General features: G+C 45.0%; 1 protein-coding gene and 1 long non-coding RNA gene across 2 annotated transcripts in view; one reads left to right on the top strand and one right to left on the bottom strand.

Annotated features, from left to right (window-relative positions):
- THSD7B (thrombospondin type 1 domain containing 7B) overlaps window positions 1–19,002 on the bottom strand; it is a 406,197-nt gene that overhangs the window by 197,409 nt on the left and 189,786 nt on the right. The gene's annotated exons all lie outside the window — the stretch shown is intronic.
- On the top strand, window positions 2,417–11,544 carry LOC142655287 (uncharacterized). Its single transcript, XR_012849467.1, has 3 exons — window positions 2,417–6,112; window positions 8,745–8,829; window positions 11,136–11,544. It is a non-coding gene; the product is annotated as an uncharacterized LOC142655287 (long non-coding RNA).

The following is a 19,002-nucleotide window of genomic DNA, read 5'->3' as shown; positions in this document are numbered from 1 at the left end:
GGCCCCCTCAAGCCGCGGGCCCCGTAGCTGCTACGGCTGCTACCACGGTAGTTCTACCACTGGATGCAAACATAAAGTAGATATATGTGAAATTTAAACTAGTAACTATTTTGTGTGGTATTACTATCTGTCTTACAAGAAGATACATTAAAATTTTAAAAAATGCTAATTTTTGAAATTTTTCTCAAAATGTTGGTGTTTTTCAAAAATCAACATTGAATATGTCAACCAAATTTTGCCACTAATTTAAAGTCCAATGTGTCACGAGAAAACAATCTCAGAATTGCTTGAAAAAATAAAAGCATTCCCAAGTTATTATCACTTCAAGTGATACATGTCAGATTTGAAAAAAAATGGTCTGGTCCTTAAGGCCAAAACAGGCTTAGACACTAAGGGGTTAAAAAAAGAGAAAATAATCGGCCATGCTCCTTCAGTGTTTTCTCTTTTATTAGGATATTCCACTGCTGTATGTGGACGTTTTCTTACTGCTTTCATTTCCTTTGTATGCTGTAGCTTGGCGTTGAGCTGCATCCTCTGGGCTACGGTAGATTCTGATTATAGCTTCACTTATGTCTACTCCATATTTTGATGCAAAAATGTTAATAATACCCAGTCACTAAAAGCGATTTCAGTCTAAATTAAAAAAAAAGATTGTCCTTGGAAACAAGTCCTTAAGTTTTCGTCTTGTGTGAGATTGTAAAAAAAATTCTTCTATTCAATGATTTCATAGTTCTATCACGTCCTGAGAAAGCCGTATACTGCCGGTATGGCTGCAATGACATTTCTATCAGGGGTTGTCACCAAATCTTCCCTGTTACCCATGTAATCCCAAAGTGCTTGTTCTCAATTCTGGAATGGACACTTGGAGGAGTCTTCTGGCATTGGATCCTAATTTTTTGCCACATTTTAGGGTCCCAATTGCGGCTGCAGCATCACAACCTGCTGAACAGAACTTAGATCACTAAAGAGCTGTATGGTGACCTGAGTTTGGTTGAGTAGTACCGCATAGGCTCCAAATGTGGCAACCGTAGTATGCGTCCTAAAATGTGGCTGAAATGCGCCAAAGTTCCAAAATTTGCGGATGTGTTGCATTGCATAGGAGAAGTAAGCAAGGCACACTGTAGGTTCTAAGGGCACACTAGGTGGGGGGTCTATATTTGTTTTACTATGAGCCCGTCCCTCATTAGCACACGGCTCTATGACTTTACATCATATCAAATGGATCTTTCCATCGCCATAATTGGATCTTTGTATAAATGGTTTGGCTGACAGATCTCATGTTTAGGATTATTTTCCCTATTCGTAGATTCTGAACTTATCCATCCTTTTATAGATTTGAGGTGCATGTTCTTTTGCCATAGAAATTTGGATTAAATATGTCTGTCGTCTTATGACTGAAATGAATGCCTTCCAACATATGGACACCTGTAGGGATAGGTTTGCACCTGACATTATTATATAGATTACAGTGTACACTTTTCCACTGACCGTACTGTGTGGCATGTAAGAGCTCAATAAAAACCGCCATATTTGTGGTCTGTGCATCAGCGAAGAGAAGATCTCTCAGTGGTTATACAGCGGAGCAGCCACAAGATCCCGGCGCACATAACTCCTATAACCTATGTACGGTATGTATGGCAGTGAGAAATAAGGGTATGTTCACACAGCCATAAACGCCCGAAAAACAGCCGAAAAATCGGAAGCAGAACGCCTCCAAACATCTGCCCATTGATTTCAATGGGAAAACGGCGTTCTGTTCCGACGGAGCATTTTTCGCTGAGTTTTTTTACGCGTTAAAAAACGGCCGCGAAGTAGTGCAGGACACTTCTTGGGACGTTTTTGGAGCCGTTTTCCATAGACACTATAGAAAAAAGATCCAAAAACGGCCGTAATAAACGCAGCGAAAAACGCAGCGAAAATCGTGAGTGGCACAAAAAACGTCTGATAATCAGGAGCTGTTTTCTCTTGCATGTGAACATACCCTAACTGTTGGGAGAGCGCCCTATCACGTCTCTCCCATCCCCTTCAACAGCAAAAATCCAACTGATTTTTTTTTTTAAATTGATCTGGTCAACAGCACAGATAGTGTGCACTACAGATCCCAGCATGCTCTTCTACTGTCAGAAAGAAATTAACTACATGGATACATTTAGACTTTTTAAACCATAGCATCTCTATTGGCGTCTCATCGAACAGAGAAGGTGGAAGAAAAGCACATTGGGTACAATCTGTCCATGCCAATCCGGGCACATTTTTATTTTCTAACCTACAACTTGTACAGTGAGAGCTAGAATCTGATTGGATGCCATCCAGTGTGCACTTAGGACCTTGTTGCCATGGACAGCATTATTACATCACAGAAGTGTCGTCATCCAGTCACGGAATACTCAGCAAGAACGTCAGTGCGAGGCAGGTATCGAGGAGAGAGGAGCGGCTAAGCACTATTGCGATTGTCCCGGCTGGGTTTCTATTTCTTTTATATCTTTTTTATTTATTTTATTTTTTTTACATTTTTGTTAGACCTTCCAGACACACATATCTGAGTGTGTGGAGGAAGAGGCAGCCAGATGGCTGCACCGGGGGCTGCTGGAAAGCTCCAGCCCCGGAGACATCTCCATCGTCCCGGGAAGAGCCCGTACAGCCAGGAGCCTAAACAACATGAGAGGCAGACTGGCTATTTTGGACGTCTAACGTCAGCTTTAAATATCGTGCCATTCATTAAAAAGCTGTGGAAAACACCTGAAAAAGAAGTTGGCCGATACTGGAGACTAAAATCACCACCACCACCACCAGCATCAACATCTGTGGCCAACACCTGCGCAGCAAGCGACGATCCTCAGGTACCAAAACCCACCAAAAGACCAGGTGAGGTCCCTGCCCCATTGCTCAGGAGACCATATGCCTATGAGAACTTTCTTGCAAGACAGTCATCCATCTTGTCAAGTCAGAAAGGGTCAGCAGTGGCAAGATCATCGAGGGTCCGCAGTGCACCTTATGTCGTACCACCGCGCATTAAGGTGACTGCCAGACAGCTGCATGACGACCCACTATGTGTCCTTTTGGGTTGTGATTCACGCAGGATCCTGAGAGCCACGCTGAACAGGACAGTGCCGGATACTCGCAGTTTCTTTGCCAGCGACGAGGGAGAGTATGTCAGGTACACCTTCTCCGGAAATACCATCTTTCTGGAGAAGTACACCATACCAAAACATCATGTCACCTCAAAAAGTCTAGTGGTGGAGTCTCCTGCAGCGTGCAACGACCATCGTAGTGCACTAGCTGCTTTTCCAATTGATTGATTTTCCGGTTTTGACCTTGGCTTGATTTTTTGACTATTCTTTTTGACTGCCGCCTGCCCTGACCTCTGCCTGTTTTTTTACTATTCCTATTTGCCGCCTGCCCTGACCCCGGACTGTTTATGGACTACGCTTGTATGCTGCCTGCCCTGACCTCAGCCTGTTCATGGACTATGCTTGTATGCTGCCTGCCCTGACCTCAGCCTGTTTATGGACTACGCTTGTATGCTGCCTGCCCTGACCTCAGCCTGTTCATGGACTATGCTTATTTGCTGCCTGCCCTGCCTGATCCTGGCCCACATATTGACTATGTTTGCTCCCGGCTCCACAAGCACCACTGCTGTGCTGCTTATCAGGGCGCTCCCTGCAAAATATATGTAGTGCCCACCTGCTTTCTAGGCTGAGAATCCTAGATTACCTCGCATCCCGGCTGCTTATGGATAGTCTGGCCTAGATGCAGAGTGCTAGCCATTACACTATGGAACGTTCTTTAGGTTGTGACCCCTAGACGAGGCTCTAATTCCCACACCACAACTCTACGTCACTGCCTGGGGTCCCCTTTTTATGTCCCCTGTCTACTCCTAGCACACGGGTACCTTCTGTGCTCCCTGCTTTAAAGGCCGGCCAGCCCTGTATATGCTTAGTACCCTTATGTCCATGCTGTTAGTGGATAGTCTGGCCGAGGTCCAGAGTGCTAGCCTTTACACTATGGAACGTACTTTAGGTCATGACCCCTAGACCAGACTCCAAATTCCACACCAGAACTCTCCACTACTGCCTGGGGTCTCCTTTTCATACCCCCTGTGTATCCTCCTAGTACATGGGTAACTTCAGTGCCCCCCTGGTTTCTGGGCTGGCACGCACGGAGCATCCTCAGTTTCCTGACTGCTGATGGACAGTCTGGCCTATACACAGAGTGCTAACCATTACACTATGGAACGTTCTTTAGGTTGTGACCCCTAGACCTTTAATGCTGGTTTTGAATATACTTGCAGTCAAATTGCGTTGTGCCTTGATTGACGAAATAAAACCGCTGCATTTTGCCGCAATAAAATGTTTTTTGGAGTGTAACACGTAAATGTAGCGGAATGGTCCTACTGGATCTCATCCCTTACCCAGTGGACGCTGAAACTCTCTGGCCTTGACTTGCACCCTCTTCTACAGCTGCATTCAACTGTCCCTGTCATGGTTCACAGCGCTGCAGCCTCCTAAGACGTAGGATATTATAACAGATATATATATACACAGATAGATAGATATATCAAAAGATGTTCCCTCTGCAACACTATAGGGCAGCAATGGGTAATCATTTTAAAAGTTTGTAAGACTTGTGAGAGTTTTGAAGTGTTGAGAAGATTGAAACCCCCTTTACGTGGGCCGGTCACTACTGCCGTTGTATTCCCTATGTGCAGGGTGGTGTCAAAACCTATGTTGAGAGCGGTACCTGGTGATTTTTAAGCAGATTTTACCTTTTGCACTGGTGTACATTATACTTGATGGGCGCCAACCAGCAGCGGTCTCGTTATTCAACAATTGGACCATTGAACATAAACACTACTGCTGTCCCGCTGGCCCAATCCCTGGGAAAGCTGCTGGACTTTAAGGGGCTCTGGTAAATTACTCTAATTTGACCCTTATATCCGCATTTGTCTCCTAAACAACACAAAGATAATTGTATTTAAGGGCACCCTCCTGTATTAAACAATGCGTTCAGCCTCCTACATTTTACTTGACGGCCTTGTGGAGGTATCAGCACGGCACTACTACTCCCACTATGCCACGCAGAATCCTGATATAGCATGGGCAAGTCTAAACGCAAAGGCAGTCCTGCCAGACTTACTGAATGTTTTCATCGATTGAATAATTGTCAACTGGGGTCTTCATCAGAGACCTCCTCTGCCTGTCACAGTATTTTAGTTGATGTAGGAGAGAGACTCCCTCATCCCTGCACCCTCTGGTAGCTAAGTAGTCCATGAGGTGTTTGTTGGGGGCCCAACCGGGAGAATGTCATATCCCACAGGAAACCATCCTTGCTGCCTCTTCATCTGATCAAAGAAAGATCGAAATGTCCTATATTGTTGTACTGACTCTTAAAGGGCCCATGCCTATCTCTGGGACAACTTACTCTAGTAATTGACTCTACTCTGGACCTCAGTACTAGGATAACTCTATATAAAAAGATAGAAGAGGCATCCTTTCCATGTCACAGTATTCCAGCTGATGGAGTAGACTTGTTTATCCATGAATCCTCTGCGAACTGAGAAGTTCATAAAGCATCTGTTGAGGCAACTAGAATTGTATAAATTTTAATTAATTGTTGACTCTCTAAAAGAGGAATTGCTCCAATCAGGAGACCATTGCCAAATCACAGAATGAACTGATTAATAAAAATGTGGAAATGGAGGAAGAAATGGAAGAAAACAATTATGGACATAGGAGGACAATCCCTATTCAACCACAATTGACTTTGAGGAATCCTGGATTTGGTCTCTAAGTCACCGACTTCATTAGAATTCTTCATCCAGATGTCTCTACCGTAGAGAAAACACTGGCCCCAAAGCTGAAATATCTTCCCCCAGAGTTGGACTATTTTGACTAATCTCATCATTACACCGAGATTATTGCCTACAAATGGAGATTCCCATCAAACTAATAATGTCGAAAAATATCCATCATTATGTCATCACAACACCTTCTGCAGCTCTGAAAGTCTTGAAGAAAAGGAAACTCCTGACCCATCACCATCGAGAAACTCCGTCACCACCATAAAAGAATAATCCTGGAAACTCATGAATGGACTATAATGGACGGTGATGGTAAGTCTAAATACTCACTGTGTTCCCTGATGATAATTTAGTATGTGTCAATACTTCTTACATGATGTCTCTTCAGGATTCTGTAGTCTGAATACATGTTCACACGACCACTCTCATTGCTTTACCTTGACCTCTTAGGCTGTGTTCACACATTGCAGTCATATCAAATTTTTTTGTCAAGATTCCATGGCAAAAATGCAGCTTTTTTGCAAAACCACTGTGTCCTTGTTGTCATTTAGTGAAAATCGTTGCAAAAACCGTGATCTGACCGCAATGTATGAGCACAGACTTAGGCCTGATTCACACGAACGCTGCGCATCTCGGGCGTGAAAAACTGCAGTCCGAGGTGCATCCGTTCTCAGCGCTGCGGGACGCGATGTCACACATCCCCCATAGTTGAGAGGGATGCGTGATGCGTGAAAAGATAGGACATGTCCTTTTTTCCCACGGACCCTTCACACGGTCCGTTGAAACAACGGCTGTGTGAACGGCCACATTGAATTACATAGGTCCGTAGGACGGTCGCTGTTTCAACAGCTGTCCCCAGGACGTTTAACACGTTCGTGTAAATAAGGCCTTAACTATACACTTTGATGTGATGCTTAATGGAATGTTAGGCCCTGTTCACATTATGTTATAGCCTTCCGGGGGACTTCCGCTGTGTACCCCCGACGGAAGTCTGAAACGTATCGCACTGTTTAGGTATACAGTGGGAAATGTCGGCGCTACCTGACGGGTGGTGCCCAGGGGAGCTGCTGATGTCACTGCCCATATATGTACAGTTATGTCAGGAACTACAATGCCGGAGACCCCGGCCAGAGCATCAGCAACATGCAAAATGTCATGTTTCTTGGAATAAAACCAGCGCCACTTTAGGTGGCCATATTGGTTGTCAGCCAGCTAGACCTAATAATGAGAATGATAAGTGACTTCACACAAGAAGACAACTAAAAACTTATATTTAAAGGCAATATTTTCATCTGAGGGGGAAATGCTCATTAATTATCAACTAGTGAAGATCTTTATCTTTAACCCCTTCCCGACATTTGTCACATGGAAACGTCATAGAAAGCCTGTGCTTCCCGCATTTTGCTGTATCCATACGACAAATGGTGGACACCGCCTCAGAAGCTGAGTCGGTGCCACCATCCCTGGGTGTCGGCTGCATGTTACAGCTGACACCATGGGGTAATGGCGAGGACCGAAGTTTGCTCCGATCACCGCCATTAACACCTTAAATGCAGTGGTCAAAAGTGATCGCTGCATTTAAGGTGTTTGCAGCTCATCGGCACCCCAGCAATGAAATTGCCGGGATGCCGGTGGCTACAAAGGCAAGCGGAGGTGAGCGGAATGCCTAGTATGGAAGACTTTCAGGCCCCGACCGGAGGCGGATCCTAAAAGTCTTCCATAGCCGACGGCAAGATGGTGCTGGCACAGGAGCTGAGCCAGAGTCATCAGCGGTGGATGTCAGCTGTATGTTACAGATGACATCCCCCTGTAATGGCAGGAAGTGGAGCTAGCTCCGCTTCCTGCCATTAACCCCTTAGATGCAGTGATCGAAAGCGATTGCTGCATCTTAATGGTTGGATCGGCAGCTCTGCCCTGCAATCGCAGGATTGCTGACCTCTACTATGGCAACAGGACGCCTAACACTAACAATGGCCTCCTGCTTTGCCAATACGGAAGCCGATTAGGCCTCGTCTGGAGGCGAAGCCTAATCGGCTTGCTGTCAGTGAATGACTGACAGATCTAATACAAAATTGCCCCTTACGTAGCCATTGCGATGTGTCCCACTGCAGCCCGGCCTTCTGGGATGACGTTTCATCCCATGTGACCGTTGTAGCCTATGCTTTGCTGCAGCGGTCACATGGGATGAAACGTTATCCCAGGAGACCGGTCTGGATGAAGAAACACAGAATTCTGGGTAAGTATAGGATTCTTTTTTTCTGAATTGCGATTTATGCGGTGGAATCGCTGCTTTTCTTTTTTGTAAAAAAACATAACATCTGCTATTTGTTGCAGGATTTACCCCCCATTGAATTCAATGGGGAAAACCTGCAACAAAAAAGCAGCGATTCCGGAAATGCAGTTGACACGCTGCGGATTAAAAACTGCACCGCAGGTCATTTCTGAGCGTTTTTTCAGTTGATCATTTACGCAGAGTGTGGAGGAGATTTGTTCAAATCTCATCCACTCGGCTCCTACTTTATTATGCTGCGGATTTTCTGCATGAAATTAGTTGTGGAAAATCTGCAGTTTTTGCACGATGTGTAAACTTACCCTAATAGCACATATAGAAGAGGGATGTCTTCCTGATACAACTACATAATCACTATTCCATAAGGCCCCTATAGATTGCAGCCACTGATCTATTTTGTTTGTCCCCCCCTCCCCCCCAGTTCAGCCCTTCAGGGGCCGTTTAGTGGGTGTAATATTATGGTCTCTATAATTTGACTTTCCTGTACTATATATTATGTTTGTATTGACTTGGGAATATTTACATTCACATTATTTTATTTAGTCAAATGTAATATGTTCAGAATTCAGTAAGATTTGGGCTTTCATTGACCGCTGAGATTATAATGTAATGTTACACTAACATAAATCTAATTTTATTTCAATATCTTTCCAGGCCCAGAAATCCAAGTCTTTGAACGTTGTGCCCCTTATGTTTTATACCACCAGTGATTTACACATTTTATCACCATTCATCTCAGGTAATGACAGAAAGCAGTGGAGGGATCAGAAAATCAATGTGTAAAGAATGTAATGTTCTCTCAGAGTTGGGGCTCATTCATACGAGAATATATGTAGTCCGTGTGACAGCCGTTAAAACAACCACCGTCACACAGACACATGTACTTCAATGGGGCCGCTCACACGACCGTTGTTTCAATGGAGCGTGTGAAGGGTCCGTGAAAAATAGGACATGCATCCCTCCATAGACTCTAGTCCAGGGGTCTCAAACTCGGCCGGGTAAGTGGGCCACATATAGAATAAAAGGGAAGTTGACGGGCCGCATTACTTTCAAATTTGATATAATACAAAATTATTGCTAATCAATTAGTTATTTGAACTACTATAACACTATATTACTATAATAACAACAACAACAACAATACTACATCACTATAATAATAACAACAACACTACATTACTATAATAATAATAACACTACATCACTATAATAATAACAACAACACTACATTACTATAATAATAGAGCTAGGTTTAAAGAGAGAATTCTCCACGTGCTTATTTCAACAATCCAGTTTTCCAGTTTAAGTGTCGCTAAATGCAGTCCGGGGGATCAGTTGGCAGCGTTTGGCAGACACACATGTCAAGATTGGGCAGCCCCTTTTTAAATAGTGCAACAGAGTCCTCTGTAGATAATGTCACAGTGCCCTCTGTAGATAATGTCACAGTGCCCTCTGTAGATGCTGCCACAGTGCCCCCTGTAGATAATGTCACAGTGCCCTCTGTAGATAATGTCACAGTGCCCTCTGTAGATAATGCCACAATGCCCTCTGTAGATAATGTCACAGTGCCCTCTGTAGATAATGCCACAGTGCCCTCTGTAGATAATGCCACAGTGCCCTCTGTAAATAATGCCACAGTGCCCTCTGTAGATAATGCCACAGTGCCAGCTGTAGATACTGCCACAGTGCCCCCTGTAGATACTGCCAATGTGCCCTCTGTAGATAATACCACAGTGCCCTCTGTAGATAATGCCACAATGCCCTCTGTAGATAATGCAACACACCCCTAGATAATGCCACAGTGTCCTCTGTAGATACTGCCACACACACTTGTAGATAATGCCACAGTGCCCTCTGTAGATGCTGCCACAGTGCCCTCTGTAGATGCTGCCACAGTGCCCTCCGTAGACGCTGCCACAATGCCCTCTGCAGAAGCTGCCACAGTGCCCTTTGCACATAGCCGCTTCTAGCACTCTACCTGGGATTCCAGCTCTGCTACTGACATCACTGTCCATATATGGACATGGATGTCAGGGGCAACACCAGAGCTGTTGTCCCAGGCAGAGCGCTAGTAGGCTCTTCCTGGGACTCCAGCTGTGCTCCTGACATCACTGGGACTCCTGCTCTGGAGAAGCCCCTGACATCACTGTCAATGTATGGACAGCGATCTCAGTGGCTTCCCCAGAGTCCCGGAGCAGAGCCTATACTAGCGCTCTGCCCGGAACTCCAGCTCTGGGGAAGCCCGAGACATCGCTGTCTATATGTGGACAGCGATGACAGAAGATTCCACAGAGTCCCGGAGCAGAGCCTTTACTAGCGGTCTGCCCGGGACTCCGCTCTGGGGAAGACCCTGACAACACTGTCCATATATGGACAGCGATGTCAGGGAATTCCACAGAGTCCCGGAGCAGAGCCTATACTAGTGCTCTGCAGGGGACACACACACACACACACACACACACACACACACACACACTCACACACCTGTACTGTAGGTATAAACTGCTTTAAAAAGGACTTATCAGTGTATACTTGTAATCTGGAGAATCTTTTCTTGGAACTCTGCGTTGTGCTGTTCCTCTGTTATTCATCTTAGAAATGTATGAATAAATTAAAAACTGCCTCTTATTAATCCCCTTGTCAAAGGGGCTTGTCCCTACACACACTGAAACTGTCCAATCAGTGCTGGCAATATTAGACAGTGTAGAGACACACCCTATTCACAGGGATAATGCTAACATCCAGTTGTTAATTTATTCATACATTTCCAGGAGGAACATGCTGTTCCAGATGGCAAGACAAATTTTGTCTGGAAGTTGCGTATGGAAGTATAGTATGCAGCCCAGACTTCTGTGGTTCCTACCATACTTCCACATGTCACTTTCAGAAGAAAGTAGTCTTGCTGTCTTGAAAGTGCCAGCATGGAAGTATGGTATGTACCACATAGGCCTAGGGTGAGGACCATTCTTCCATATGTCACTTTATTCTATCTTTTTTTTTTCTTTTTAATTATAATTAGGTTTATGATTTATTTTTCCATTGTAGAACCGTTGACAGTCTGGATGACCCACAGGAGGATTCTGATAACACCCAAATTGAGGCACTAGTGGTGGAATCGGCTGAGAGGAGCACCAGCACCTCCCAGTAACAAATCCCTGAGGAAGTCAACATTCTAAAAATTTCAGAGTGGCTGCAGACACGCGGCCAAATCGCCGTGCACCGTGCTGTAGTAGGGGCGTAGCGACACTGCACCCACAACCAAACCTGATACACGAGCCATGATTGACACCAGCGTGCTCGACTATCTGAATCAGAGCAACGATGAAGGTCCGGAGGCTATCTTCCTTCGCAGGTCTCGTGTCCCAACTCCAACATGTGCCAAAAGACTGCCAGCTACGCTGTCAGAACATGTTAATGCCATTGGTCTGTGCTATTGTACATTTCGTTTTTGCACCAGTGATACTTGTTTCATTTGTTTATTCAATATGAATGTTCTTTAAAAAAAAAAATGTCTGCTGTAATTTTTAAGTTACTTGTTTTGGATCGGGTGGTTGGCGGATTATGTCCCAGTACTAGAAATTAATGACTTATCCTCAGGAAAGACCCTCAATATTAGATCAATGTTGGAGCCACACAACACCACCAGACAGCTGTTCAATTGTTCCGGTGCCGGAGCTACAACGAAACAGCTGATATGCGGCAGTGCCTGGTGTTGTACCAACACTGATCTGATATTGAGGGCGAGTAACGCATCATGCACACGACCGTGTGCGCCGGCTGAGTCCCGTCAGTGATCCGAGGAAAGATAGAACATGTCCTATCTTTCCTCGGATCGGAGACTCGGATCATTTTTCACTGACCCGATTCACCCGCTAAAGTGAATGGGTCCCTGAAGACTATCGGGTGCCACTCAATTGCCGTCAAAAGCGGCCCACGTGGCACAATGGTCGTGTGCATGAGGCATAAGGGTTATCAATAGCGAAATCTCTTGGGTTGGTGGGTTGTCTATAAGGGCTTGTTCACATCTACATTGGAGGTTATTTTCGCAGCCTCTGTCACAGATTCCATCAAAAACAGTGTAGAGAAAAGTCCACATGCGGAACTTTTTTTTCTCCACTTAAAATGCGTAGTCCCAAACGGACCACATTATATTCAATGACATCTGTTTTGCTCTGTTCAGTTATGTGCCGAATCCAGCACTTCGTAACGGAGCAGAACAACTGAAACAACAACAATGATGTGAATTGCACCCTACCGGAGTAAAGACAACGGGTTGAGCAGGAAACAAAAAGACGCATCCATTGTGTTGAGTTTGTGACGGCTTGTTGCAGCTTGTCTTATGTTTTTTGAGTTTAATGAAACACATCAAAGCCACAACACAGTGAATTTTTGGTTTCTGTTTCCAGCAGAGTCCGTTGTGTAAAATTGCTCTTTTCATTCAAGGTTTTCAATAAAAAGAAAATTAAATGAACAGATGCTACTTACCTTTCCATGGGTCCAATATTGTTTGGCTGATAGCAGACACATGAACACTCTGAAGACATTTTGTATTTATTTTATTTTAATGAGGTATTGGAAAGTATTTCTGACAAAATTTCAATGTTGATATTATATATGAAATATGTAAAATTGTATATAAAATAATAATAAATTTAGTAAAAATTGTGTCCATACCAATCTAAAAAATATGGCATTTTGCCAGTAATACCGCATCTCACAAGACCACGTCAAGGGTCTTCATTCTCTTGCGAGTTCCTACACTAACTAAACGGGAACATTACAATTAACTAGGAAACAGCTAAACTAAACAGTCCGGAGTCCAAACGAAGTTAATGACCGCCACGGATATCGTTCAGCTGCCATGGAACTGCTCCCTCAGAAGAGATGAAGAAGTCAGCATAAAGTCCCTGGATAACCAGTCCTGATGTTCCAGGTCGTCCATGCAGGGTCTGGTCCAGTGTCCGGTGAGGTAGTCACGTATTGGTCCAGATCACCATCCAAGGCAGCATTGTGGATCCTGGTGAAATTGTGGAAGACCACAGAGGCTTGAATCACCAGGGTCGCATTGTCCGGATCCGTCTGTATGGACGACATGAACACCATCCATTTGTTGAAAAGTTTTCTGAAGGCGCACTCCGACCGACTCTGGTCACCTGGTAGTTAAAAAGGCGTCTCCAGTTGTACAAAGCTCGCCTTGGAAAGGGCCGCATCACATAGGGTGAGAGAGAAAACCCTTCGTCAGCCAGAAGATTGGAAGCCCTGAAGATGTGGGCATCAGTATCAGGTTCGGCTCCAGGTTTATGTGGTCCCTTGGGCGACACAGACTTAGTAGGCCCCTTTGCGGGGGAGCTCACGGCAGCAGTTAAATGGCAGAAAACTTCACTTTGTGCCCCCATATAGACATTAGGCCCTGTTTATGCCCCCATATAGAAGTTAGGCCATCGGTTTGTACCCCCATAAATGTTGTGCCCTCTGTAGATAGTGCCACACAGACCCCCCTCCCAGGTAGTGTCACACAGCCCCCCCATCCCAGGTAGTGCCACACAGCCCTCTCCTCCCAGGTATTGTCACACTCCCCCCCAGGTAGTGTCACTCAGCCTCCACTTCCTGGTAGTGCTACACATCTCCCCCTCCCAGGTAGTGCCACTCAGCCCCCACCTCCCAGGTAGTGCCACACAGCCCCCCCTCCCAGGTAGTGCCACACAGCCCCCACCTCCCAGGTAGTGCCCCACAGCCCTCCACCTAGGTAGTGCCACACAGCCCCCTCCTCGCAGGTAGTGCCACACAGCCCCCTCCTCCCAGGTAGTGCCACACAGCTCCCCTTCCTGGTAGTGCCACACAGCCACCCTCTCTGTTAGTGCCACACAGCCACCCTCCCTGTAGGTAGCGCCTTTGAGACTTCCTCTAGTAGTGGAATTTCCAGCCAGAGCATTGCCGACGCTCTGGCTGGGGATTCCGCTTCAGGAGAAGCCCCTGACGTCACTGTCCATATATGGACAGTGTTGTCAGGGGCAACCTCAGAGCCATAGTCCCGGCAGAGCACTGCTAGCACTCTGCCTGGGACTACTGCTCTGCTCCTTACATCACTGTCCATATATGAATAGTGATGTCCTGAGCAGAGCTGAAATCCAAGGCAGAGCACTAGTAAAGGCTCTGCTCCAATACTCTGGCTTTGGGGAAGCCCCTGACATCACTGTGCATATACGGCTACGTGTGCACATACCCTAAATCTTCCAGACACAGGTTTCAGCAAAGGTGACTCATTGCATATTCAAAGGTTACACAATGTTGCAATATACTTTCTGTTTCAATTCCCCTCGGCTTTCAAGATATCTGCTTGATGTCATTCAATAGGAACCTTCCAGTGGATAAAAATCTTTCCTGGTCATGTGATCACAGGTGCAGACCGATTTAAAGTTATAGCAGAGGCGTAGCTCTTGGGCCCTAATGCAAAATCTGTTACGGGCCCCCCACCTACCATGTGCTATTTATTATGTGTTCTGATGTGGTAGGCGGGGCCCCCTTAGGCACCAAGGTGTAAGTGCGACTGCTCCCTTTGCACCCCGTATAGCTACATCCATGAGTTACAGTACAGCTATCAGAGCTCTGTCTTGTAACGAGCCATGCACCTGCGTGTCCATCACTTTTCATGCACTGGAAGTAAACAATGAAGGTCCCAATTGAATGAGTGCAAGCAGAGTTCTTGAAAATAGTAAGGAATAGATACAGAAAGTATATAGGAAACTCTATAGCTTTTCAATATACACTGAACAACCTTTATTTGCAGAAACTATGTTGTAGCTCTAATGGCACCATTTTATGTACCATATAATGTATTGGAAAACTCTTACAAATTATTTTGTAGGGAAAAATGTAAAAAAAAAAAACAGCAATTCCTTCATTGTTTTTTTTTGTTACGTTTTTAGGATTTTAACCGAGTGGTAAAAACGACATGTTAAATTTTAACTAATCTATAACTTTTTTTTTATGTTTTACTACTTTTACAAAATAGAAATAATTTGTTTAAAAAAATAAATAAAAATTGTTTTGTGTTGCCATATTCTGAGGCCCATAACTTTTTATTATTTTGTCTATGAAGCTGCGCATGGGCTTGTTTTTTGTGGGGCGAGCTGTAGGTTTCATTGATACTATTTTAGGGCATATACTAAATGACTTTCAATCCCCTTGTATTCCATTTTTTTTGGGCAGATGAGGTGATCAAAAAACAGCAATTTTGGTGCTTTTACGACGTTCACCATGCGGGACAAATAATGTTACATTTTAATAGTTTGGACTTTCACGGAGGCGCCAATACCCCTTATGTTTATTTTTTTATTGTTTATATTATTATTTTTTTAAAAATGGGGAAAAAATGTAAACTTTTATTATTTTTTGTTTTTACTGTTCAAATCTTTATAAAAAAAATTAGTTTTACCATCTCTTTATTTCTTATCCCACTAAGGTACTCGAACATGCGATCGCTTGATCGTTGGTACAATACCCTCGATGGTACTTCCAACAGCCTCCTGTTGCCTTGGCTCTGGCAGGGCTTAATAGAAGGACCGTGATGGCAGACCTGGGAGCTTTTATTAGACCCCCGGCTTCCATGACAATCCAACGACACACCACGATCGTGTGGGGGGGGGGCAATGGGATGAGAAAGGGAGGATCCCTCCCTGTTTAACGACTTAGATGCTGCGGTCGCTAAAAGCGGTTAGAGCAATGGGTCAGATGCAGGGGCGTAACTAGGAAAGACTGGGCCCCATAGCAAACTCTTGACTGGGCCCCCCCCCCCAGTGCCACAAGCAGCCCCCCTTATAAATAGTGCCCCCTGTAGAATGTGCCATACAGCCCCCCTGTAGACAGTGCTATATAGCCCCACCTATAGGCAGTGTCACACCCCATTTGTAGGTAGCGGTCCCACCTCCCCCTTGTAGATAATGCCATACAGCCCCCCATTATATATCACCATAAAGCCCCCACTGTATATAGCGCTATACAGCTCCCACTGTATATAGTGTCACACAGCCCCCTCCCTTGTATATAGTGCCACACAGCCCCCCTTAGTAGAAAGTGCAGCACTGCCCCCCTTAGTAGAGAGTGCCACACACAGACCCCTGTAGATTGCACCACACTCAGCCCCCTGTAGATAGAGCCACAGCCCTCCCCTAGTAAATAGTGCCGTACAGTTCCCCCATGTGTATAGTGCCACACAGCTCCCCCTTGTAAATAGTGCCATACAGTTCCCCCATGTGTATAGTGCCACACAGCTTCCACTTGTGTATAGTGCCACACAGACCCCCTTTGTGTATAATGCCACACAGCTCCCCCTTGTGTATAGTGCCACACAGCTCCCCCTTGTGTATTGTGCCACACAGCCCCCCTTTGTGTATAGTGCCACACAGCACCCCCCCCTTGTGTATAGTGCCACAAGGCAATGGCGCATCCGAGAAAGTTGTATCAGCCAGGGAGATGTCACTCAAACATGGAAAGGTGGGTTTAGAGGCAGGACTGTGTGACTCTTCAGGATAGCGGCACCGCTCATGGACCCTCTAATGAGTAATTAGCATATAGTGTGCGCCATTTTAAAAGTGGATTTTAAGGATTTTGCTGCATCTGAAAAAAACATACAAGGGAATGTTTGGAATTATTGTCAGGTATTACCGCATGGTGGCGGTTCAAGGGGTTAAAACTACCTGAAAGATTCCCATTAAATATACAATGAATTGAGAACAATTCCATCTGCCCTGCAATTTTGTTATTATAAATATATCCTATATAAACTACAGATCCAGAACCAAGCTCTGACATATATACAGTACCACAACCAAGCTCAGTACATAAATACAGTACCACAATCAAGATCAGTACATAAATACAGCACTAGAACCAAGCTAAGTACATATATACAGCACCAGAACCAAACTCATTACATATATACACAGCACCAAAAGCAATCTCAGTACTTACATACATCAGAACCAAGATCAGTACATATACACAACACCAGAACAAATACAGTTCAATTTAGTGCAACCCCTGCCGTATAGGTTTGGTGAGGATGCTGTTTCACAAAAAAAAATCATACCACCCATCATCTCGCTGCAGATCATACAGTGACTACAGTACTGATTAGAGGCAGAATAAACATTTACATTAAGTGACTCACAGGTGACGTCTCAGAGTCTAGTTCTTTTCTTCTCCCTCCGGTCCAGACATCTATGATGGATTTTTATCGGCCAAGACCCATTTCTGCAGTATTCCGCTCAGATATCTTCAGCTTCTCACCTAAATATAATAAAGTGCCATACACTGCACCTCTAACTATAATAGTGCCATACACTGTGTCCCTGATTATAATAGTACCATACACTGTCACACACACACCGTGCCCCCTGTAGATAGTGCCCCCATAGCCCCCTGTAGAGAGTGACCCCCATAGAGCCTCTGTAGATAGTAACCTACATAGAAGCCCCTATAGATAGTGTCCCACATACAACCCTCTGTAGATAGTGCCCACATATGGACTCCAGAGCTGCAAAGCAATAGTGCTAACCACTGAGACACCGTGCTGCCCTACATATAGCTTTCCCTATAGATAGTGCTCCACCTATAGCCCACCTCTGTAGATAGTGTTTCACATATCGCTTCCCCTGTATATAGTGTCCCACATATGGCCCACCCCTATAGAAAGTGCCCTAAAAATAGCTCCCCTATAGATAGTGCTCTACATATAGCCCATCCCTGTATAGTGTCTCACATATAGCTCCCCCTGTATATAGTGCCCCCCATATAGACCCCCCCTGTAGATAGTGCCCCACATCCCCACATATAGACACCCCCCCTGTAGATAGTGGCCCACATATAGACCCCCCTGTATATAGTGGCCCACATCCCCACATATAGACCCCCCTGTAGATAGTGCCCCACATCCCCACATATAGACCTCCCCTATATATAGTGGCCCACATATAGATGACCCCCCTGTAGATAGAGCCCCCACTATAGATAATGCCACTCACCGTTTTATGAGAGAGAAAAAAAAAACTTTACATACTCACATGATCCAGTTCCCACACTGTTCGCTGGCAATGCTGGAGCTGAACGAGCATCGTCCAATGACGCTGATTGGCAGGGCAGAATGACTTACCCCGTCAATTAACGCCTTTCAAGCAATGTTCGCGCCGCTAGCTAATCAGCGTCATTATAAGGCGCTGAATGGTCGGCCATTCAGCGCTAATGCATGTATTTAACTGTCGCTAGCATCGGGGCCCCCTCCGGTGCTAGCGACGCCTACAGGCATGAGAGGGCCTGTGTCGCCCGGCCCATACTTGTTGGAGGCTCGGCGGTGCGGGCCCCATAGTAGCGGCGCTACCAGGCATATGGGGGGGAGTGTCGGCTGGCGGCACGGGCCGACTCAAGCTGCGGGCCCCGTAGCTGCTACGGCTGCTACCACGGTAGTTCTACCACTGGATGCAAACATAAAGTAGACATATGTGAAAGGTAAACTAGTAACTATTTTGTGTGGTATTACTATCTGTCTTACAAGAAGATACATTTAAATTTAAAAAAATGCAAATTTTTGCAATTTTTCTCAAAATTTTGGTGTTTTTCAAAAATCAACATTGAATATGTCAACCAAATTTTGCCACTAATTTAAAGTCCAATGTGTCACGAGAAAACAATCTCAGAATTGCTTGAAAAAATAAAAGCATTCCCAAGTTATTATCACTTCAAGTGATACATGTCAGATTTGAAAAAAAATGGTCTGGTCCTTAAGGCCAAAACAGGCTTAGACACTAAGGGGTTAAAAAAAGAGAAAATAATCGGCCATGCTCCTTCAGTGTTTTCTCTTTTATTAGGATATTCCACTGCTGTATGTGGACGTTTTCTTACTGCTTTCATTTCCTTT

This window comes from Rhinoderma darwinii, chromosome 6 (assembly GCF_050947455.1).
Source record: "Rhinoderma darwinii isolate aRhiDar2 chromosome 6, aRhiDar2.hap1, whole genome shotgun sequence".
Taxonomy (NCBI): Eukaryota; Metazoa; Chordata; class Amphibia; order Anura; family Rhinodermatidae; genus Rhinoderma; species Rhinoderma darwinii.
The sequence above is the reverse complement of the archived record's forward strand: the minus strand, read 5'-3'. Positions and strand labels throughout refer to the sequence as shown.